General features: G+C 40.7%; 1 pseudogene; it reads right to left on the bottom strand.

Moving 5' to 3' along the window:
* Window positions 1-2,227: 2,227 nt before the first annotated feature.
* On the bottom strand, window positions 2,228-5,979 carry LOC130736540 (putative disease resistance RPP13-like protein 1; annotated as a pseudogene).
* Between the last annotated feature and the right edge of the window lie 2,517 nt (window positions 5,980-8,496).

Genomic DNA, 8,496 nt, shown 5'->3' with positions numbered 1-8,496 from the left:
ACAACTGGTCAACAATCTGATCTAGATATATTTTCTGTGGTTTTACCTGTTCCTCAAGTGTCTATGTCACCATCTTCGGTCGTTACTCCTCAAGCAGACACTTCCACTCCATCAGCGCCAGCTCCTGATATGTCTCGTTATCGCATTACTTATGAGCGTCGCCCACGACGTACAGTAACGGATGAGCCCCACGACTCAGTTTCTGCAGGAAATGAGACATGTGATTTGGTTCCTCATCAAGCCTCCTCTTCTGCTTCGGATCCTGTTGACTTTCCCATTGCCCTCCGGAAAGGTAGTCGTTCTACTCGTAATCCCCATCCTATTTATAATTTTCTCTCATATCATCGCTTGTCCCCTGCATACTACGCTTTTGTTTCTACCATATCTTCCATTACTGTACCTAAGACTATACAGGAGGCCCTATCTCACAAAGGTTGGCGTCAAGCGATGATTGACGAGATGACAGCTTTAGAGTCTAATAATACATGGGAGCTTGTTCCTCTTCCTGCAGGGAAATCTATTGTTGGGTGTCGTTGGGTCTTTAATTTTAAAGTAGGCCCTGATGGACATATTGATCGATTGAAGGCTCGTCTTGTTGCAAAAGGGTACACTCAGGTTTATGGCTTGGATTATAGTGATACTTTTTCACCAGTTGCAAAGATGGCATCTGTCCGTTTATTTTTTGCCATGGCTGCTATGCGACATTGGCCCTTGTTTCAGCTGGATATTAAAAATGCTTTCTTACATGGTGATTTGGAAGAAGAGATCTATATGGAGCAACCACCGGGGTTTATTGCTCAGGGGGAGTCAGGACTAGTTTGTAAATTGCAAAAGTCTCTGTATGGTCTGAAACAATCACTCTGAGCTTGGTTTGGCCGTTTCAGCAATGTTATTCAACCGTTTGGGTTAGTTCGTTGTGAAGCGGATCACTCAGTCTTCTTTAGGTGTTCATCCTCAAAGAGGTTCATTTATCTTGTTGTCTATGTGGATGATATTGTAATCACCGGTGATGACCAAGAGGGCATACAAGCTCTTAAGCAGCACCTGTTTCAGCATTTTCAGACTAAGGATCTTGGATCTTTGCATTACTTTCTTGGGATTGAGGTAGCTCAGTCAAAGTCTGGCATTGCTATTTGTCAAAGAAAGTATGCACTTGATATTTTGGAAGAAACGGGCCTTCTTAACTGCAAGCCTGCGGATACTCCTATGGACCCTAATGTGAAGCTTCTGCCTAACCAGGGGGAGCCTTATTCTGATCCAGGAAGATATAGGAGGTTAGTAGGAAAGTTGAATTATCTCACAATGACCAGGCCTGATATATCATTCTCTGTTAGTGTTGTTAGTCAGTTTTTAAACTCTCCTTGTAAGAGTCATTGGCAGGCTATTATTCGGATACTTCAATACATAAAAGGGTCGCCTGGAAAAGGTCTTGTTTATACTGATAGAGGTCATACTAGTATTACTGGATATTCAGATGCGGATTGGGCAGGTGATGCAGGTGATAGGAGATCCACCTCTGGTTATTGTGTTTTTATTGGTGGAAATCTCATCTCTTGGAAGAGTAAGAAACAAAGTGTTGTTGCTAGATCAAGCACCGAAGCTGAGTATCGTGCTATGGCTCATACTACGTGTGAGCTCTTGTGGTTGAAGCACTTACTTCAGGAGTTGAAGTTTTGTGTGATTACTCCTATGAACTTAGTATGTGACAATCAGTCAGCTTTACATCTTTCTTCTAATCCGGTTTTTCATGAACGAACAAAACATATAGAAGTTGATTGTCATTTTATTAGAGAGAAGATTCTTTGTGGTACTATCAAGACTTCTTCTGTTTGCTCTCAAGATCAGCTGGCTGATATTTTTACCAAGTCTTTACGAGGTCCCCGGATAAAATATATATGTGACAAGCTGGATGCATACGATTTATATGCTCCAACTTGAGGGGGAGTGTTGAGATATGTAGATTAAATAAATAGGGAATAAATATATTTAGTATATTTTATCTTTTATTAGGATAGATCTTTTCCTTATTTAGCTATCCCTAAACTCTTGTATATATATATGTACTCAGCTTCATGAAATAATCAATCAGAATATTTCATTCAAGTAATACCATACTCAATTAACAGTTTACCACAACATGGTTTTTGAGAAACACTTTTACAGCCTACATAACAAACTGCAAACAACACAAAAAAGACCACTACTTATCTCCACGGTAAGTTTGTTTCATTGAAACATTTGCAAATATTCACAGTAAATAAAACTAGACACAAATGAAATATGCTATGATGTACACTTTAAATCAACCACTTAACAGGCCAACAAATCAAAGGAATAACACAGTTTATTTACAAAGAAAATGACATGAAATGAAACATATGCCTGACCACTTCTCTTTCAAAATAAGCTAAACTGACTCATGCTAGAAAATAGCTTTTCTTAGTAGAGAAGATAATGAAGAAGTTGGTTAGAGTGGAACAATTGCCTGTTGGCAATCCCAGGTCATGAAATAGGTTTCCAATCAACCTCAATGTAGGGGATGTGGGAAATTTTGGGCCAAATTTGAGGGTGCTTCATGCTGCACTTTTCTCCCAGCAACTGACATTTGTGGAGGTCAAGTGCAGGTAGAGAGGCGGGTAGCCTTTCTCCAGCCATGTTCTCTAGCTTTGGGCAATTTGCAATGCTTAATTGTTGGAGGGAGGTGAGCTGGAGAAGCCCCTTGCAATCCAACGTCTCCAGGCTTGACAATCCCATTATCCCTAGACACGTAAGGGAGGGAGGCAGCAAACCCTCTTTTGGGAAAGATTTGATCCCGTCACATGGACTGTTGATCCAGACAGCAGTACGCAAATTCTCGGAATTGGTGATATAAATTTATTTCAAGCTAGGCGGCATACCTTGTTCGGGAAACAACTCAATTCTCGGGCAGTTACGTATCTTCAGACGTTGCAGCTTTGGGAGAAGAGTATTCAACCGACAAGGCAATGACTCTAACTTGAAGCAATCGGAAACAACAAAGCAAGTCAAGTTGGGCGCAGCCAATCCTTCTCTGGATAATGATACTAAATTGGGGCATCCCTTGATCTTAAGATCACTCAGATGTTGAAGAGAAACATCCTGTGACTGCGACACAGAAAGAGATTCCAGATTTTCACAGCCTGAGATGTATAGTTTTCGGAGATTTGGAAAAATCTCCAGTGGGAGAGACATGAGCGAATAACAACTTCTGGGTGTAACAAGTGACTCTAGTTGTGCCTGTTGCTGCTCAGGGAATTCTAGTTTTTGAAAGTTCTCTATGCTCAGAGTCTTCAGGGAACTCACAGTCAATGATTCTATGGCCAGAGGAAACTCCTGCAAGACTAATTTATTCATTTTAATTATAGTTAATCGGCGCATGGAGGGAGTCCTCGGGAGAGAACAGGAAATCCTAAGTTCTTCTAAAGCAGGGAAGTGACTTGGCAAATCTCCCCTCAATTTTGGACAATATACAACTGCAAGACTCTTGAGTCGAGGAAAAGCATGTGGCTCAAAAGAACTCCACGCCTCACAACAAGGCATGTTTGCAAATGAAAGAGATTCAAGAGATGGAAAGGGTGTCAACAAAAAGGAATCCTTATTCCTGTAAAAGCTGGCATCAATAGTCTTCAACTTACCCATGCTAGAAATTCTCAAGTCCTTGAGAGATGGTAGATGTCCAAGGGTAGGAAGCATACAAAATTCTCGCAGGAAAACAGTGTTAGGCTGGTCATATGGTGGTAGGAAGAATTTCCAACCCAATTTGGAAATTTGCTTCCACTATAGCCTTTTATCTCTAGGATTTGTAGGTCTTCGTGAGGTTGCAACTTGCAAAGTATATCAATCTCAGTTTCAGAGCTAATACAACCCTTAGGAGAAGACCAATCCAACTGTAAGTTGTTAATATGCTTCTTATCCATCATTTTTGCCTCCATCGCTTCACTACCATTGCCAACATTCCTCAATTTCTGAATTGAAAAATATCCGTGAAGATTAAGTCCTTCCAGTTGCTTGATCTTGATCTCTTCATTCTTGCCCACAATAAAGTACGTTAAATGTTGCAACTGGTTTAATTTTCCCATTTCACTGGGCATCTCCCTTAAATGAGTTCCACCAATGTCAAGACAATGCAAGTTTACAAGATTTTGCATGCCAGTAGGTATTATGGTCAGCTTAAAACAGCCGTTCAGCTTCAACGTTTGTAGATTATACAAATTACACAACTCTGGCAATGATTCTACATTTGTCCTTGAGAGATCCAAATAACGCAAATGGATCAATTTGCCTACAAAATCAGGCGGTGTGTTCATGTTTCGGAAGCAAAATGATAATGTTCTCAAGAACTTGAGCTTTGATAGCATGATACATTGCACCTCTTCATATTTTTTTTTTTTTTGAAAGATAAAGGAAATATATTAATGACCACAAAAAACCCCTAAGGACAGCACCCTTAGGGAGCGCAGGAAGCCCCAAAAAAACAAGGCACCACGACGCACAAAGGGAACCCAATTAGACCGCACAAAAGGATCAACACCGGATTACAAACAAACCCGCACCAGGGAAAAAAGGCACAGACAAACCCTATAAAATTCCTAGGACCATAGCTCGAAAAAACCAAAGGTCTGTGAAATGATCTTCGTAGACTTTTTCCAAACCTCTAATAGCCTCAACGTCGCTTCCTTCAAACTCCAGACCCAAAACTTTGCCAAGAAGCCACGTCTTTTTCGAACGCGTGAAGTAGGGCCCACCGCTAGAAGGAAAAGAAGTCGGCGACGACAAGGGCGAAGGATCCTCATCGACCACCCGCACCTCCTCGCACGCCGGGGAGCGGGCACAAGAACTCACGTAGGAAGGAGGAGACTTCTTAGGACGACCGCGCCGTCGGGGAAGCTGAGAGAGAGCCAAACCAGACGCGCCCACCTCAGACACAAAACCAGCGACCTCCACCCTCCCAGCAAAAGGAGCCACAACCGAGAGAGGAGGAGGCTCTGGCAAAGTCAGCGGGGTCACCTGAAGCGGACAGACCCCAGCCCTGACTGCACACGCACCTGAGGAAGCCAAACCAGAAAACCAGGACTTTTCCAAAAGCTCAAACCCATAGCTCGAACCAACTGTGCTAAAGTGGTCTTTTCAACCCCACCGATGCCAACAATAGGGATCACGGGTACTTCATCACCATCATTATTATTATTATTTAACAACAACTTGATGATGGCCTCCTTATCTTTATCCCTGCCATATATATGAGATCTATCTTGGAGAGATGTGGATGGAGTTTTATATGACAGGTTCTCCATTGCAATCTCTTTGAGATCAAGACTCTTTTTGAGTTTCAAGATAGATTCTTGTTGGACTACTATCTCTTCCAGCTTACTAGCCATCTTCCTATCTTGCACATTAAAAAGGCGAGAGAACGAGTTATTGACCTGCTTCTGCTTCTTCTTAGTTGCAGCTTTGGTGGAAACTTCATCCAAAAAGTCATCAGCCATGTAGACAGCATCTTTGAGATCATCCAGCCAGCCGTTGATATTAGAGTTTCTAATCTGTTTCTGTTCAGCATCATTAAGCACAGCTCCAACCACTCTCAAAGTTGTTTCCAACCTTTGAAGCAATTTGGGGTCAAGCTTCTTCCTTCGGATCAAGTTGACAACTTGAGGGGAAGCCAACTTATCCAAAACAACATTGAGGAAAGCACCAAGGAAAGCTCCACCCACCAATGCTGCTGCCATTATCACAAGAACAAGTGAGGAGATTACAAATCAAAGAAGAGAGAGACAACAAGGAAAGGAATGGGTTTCAGTTTGTGCTTTAAACTCAGGACTCAAATGCACTTATAAGGTAAAGCTTTGTGATAGTGGTGTTAATTTATTAATTAGCAGAACAATTTGTTTAAGAAAAAATGTGAACAATGAATTGACTTCACGTGTATGCAGAGTTTGCGAGGCAAGTTCTGTATATACTAAGATATCAGCTTGACTTTTTCTCCAGAGTAAGGATATATACACATCTCCTTAGACTACCCACAATGGTTTCAACATTCAACACCTTCAACACTCCACTTTTTCTCTTCCCAACACTCCACATCACCTTCTCTCTCCAGTTCAACACTTCATTCAACTTTTACCCACTCCAATGGTTTTTCATTCAACACCCTACCCCCTACCCCACCACTTTTATTTCATATTTTGATTTAATTTTATATTTTTCTTTTTATGATTTCATAAAATTAAAATTTACGATAAAAATTAAATTAAATAAACTATTATCGATTTAATTAAATAAACTATTATCGATTTAATTTAAGTTAATGTTTTTTTATTTATTTAAATTAAATTAAATTAACGTAATATTTTTTTAACGTAAATTAAATTAAAACACTTAACAATTTAATATTTTTTAAAAAAATATACACAATAATTTATTTTATTTTATTAACTTCAAATGGAAGAAAAGAAACTAAGCACACAATAATACATTTTATTTGCTTAACTTAAAATGCAAGACAACAAACTAAACACACAACACACAAATAACGTAACTAGTACGATACAAAGCATATTTAATCATCATACATTCCAAACTTTGTCCAGATGTGCTTCACTAGATCTGCTTGTAGTTGGTGATGGACATTTGGATCACGGAACTCGGATCTAGCACGCACGTGATCCGCAAAAGCGGGTAACACCTCGGTCGAGTATGGTTGCGGTGTACTAGATCCACTTCCCTCAGCTTGCTCAAAATCGGTCCAGCGTTGAGCATATGTATCTCGTTCATCCTCAACAATCATATTATGTAATATGATGCATGACCTCATGATGATACCCAAATCAGTTATGTCCCAGAAGCGAGCTGGTTCACGGATGATTTTAAAACGAGCTTGAAGCACTCCAAATGCACGTTCGATGTCCTTCCGACATCCCTCCTGATGTTTTGCAAAGCACTTATCGGGTTCAGTTTGAGGAAGTCTAATAGACTTGACGAAAGTTGGATAAGAAGGGTAGATACCATCAGCTAGATAGTATGCCATATTATAGGGACATTGGTTCACGATGAAATTCACACGTGGAGCGTTTCCCTGTTCCAATTCATCAAACACTGGTGACCGGTCTAGAACGTTTATATCGTTCAAGGTTCCCGGACATCCAAAAAAGGCATGCCAGATCCAAAGATCAGGAGATGCAACTGCTTCAAGAATAACTGTGGTGGTTCCCTTATCCCCTCTAGCAAATTGACCTTCCCATGCCTTAGGACAATTTTTCCACTCCCAGTGCATGCAGTCAATACTCCCGATCATGCCTGGGAACCCCCGCATTTCACTAACCTGTAGTATTCTTTGCAAGTCCTCTTGGGTTGGTGCTCTCATGTACTCTTGCTCATACAATCGTATGATTCCTTTACAGAATCTACGTAAACACTTCAATGCTGTAGTCTCTCCTATTTTGATGTACTCGTCGACTGCATCTGCTGCCACACCATATGCTAACATTTGCATTGCTGTGGTGCATTTTGCTAAGGGCGATATACCTTCTTTCTTCGCTACATCGACTCGCTGGGTGAAGTAGTTATCACTACTTGAAAGGTCCGCAACGATTCGAATGAACACATGTTTTTGCATCCGGTACCGGCGACGGAATATTCCATCGTCGTATGTAGGCTCATTGGCAAAGTAGTCGTCAATTAGCCTTTGGTTTGCCCCTGCATGATCTCTACTGAAATATTTTCTACCACGAGGTGCGCTACCCTCCAATATTAGATTTCGACGCTCCCTAAAGTGGTTGAGTACATAAGTGTCTTCTCTCTTGCTTTTTTCAAGGTAAGCTTCGAGATCAAACTCTGGTGGATCCATTTTTTGTGAAATTTGAAGTAGATGGGAAGAGATGGGAAGAGATGGGAAAAGATGGGAAGTAGATGGGAAGAGATGGGAAGAGATGGGAAGTAGATGGGAAGAGATGGGAAGAGATGGGAAGAGATACATTGAATGGTGGATCTATGAGTCCATATATATAGATAACTTGAATGGTGGACATTGACGGATTCGAAATAATATGAACTATAGTTAATTATCGGATAAGGACTAGATTCGAATTGAGTGATGCATATTCAAACTCGGTAAACCATACATTAAAGCCACTGACAACACCAACAAATTATTAAAGTAAACAGTACAGACTTGACAAAACACTGACAAATTATTAAAGCAAACACTACAGACTCGACAACACTGACAAATTATTAAAGCAAACACTACAGACTTGACACCACTTGGAAAATAATAAAGCAAACACTACAGACAATTAATTTCCAAAGAGCTCTTGGGACAACCGCTTCAACAGCTCTTTCTTGTGGTCACTGAGATGCTCCTCTTCACTTAACTTTAGAAATAATTCCATTTTCTTAGCTTCAGTCTCCTCTTTCCTCAATCTATTAGTCTCTTGTTGCATCGCCGCCATCTGCTTCAATTGTTCAACCTCAATCTCCTTG

Source organism: Lotus japonicus, chromosome 2 (genome assembly GCF_012489685.1).
Source record: "Lotus japonicus ecotype B-129 chromosome 2, LjGifu_v1.2".
Classification (NCBI taxonomy): domain Eukaryota; kingdom Viridiplantae; phylum Streptophyta; class Magnoliopsida; order Fabales; family Fabaceae; genus Lotus; species Lotus japonicus.
This window is presented reverse-complemented; position numbering and strand designations above follow the sequence as displayed.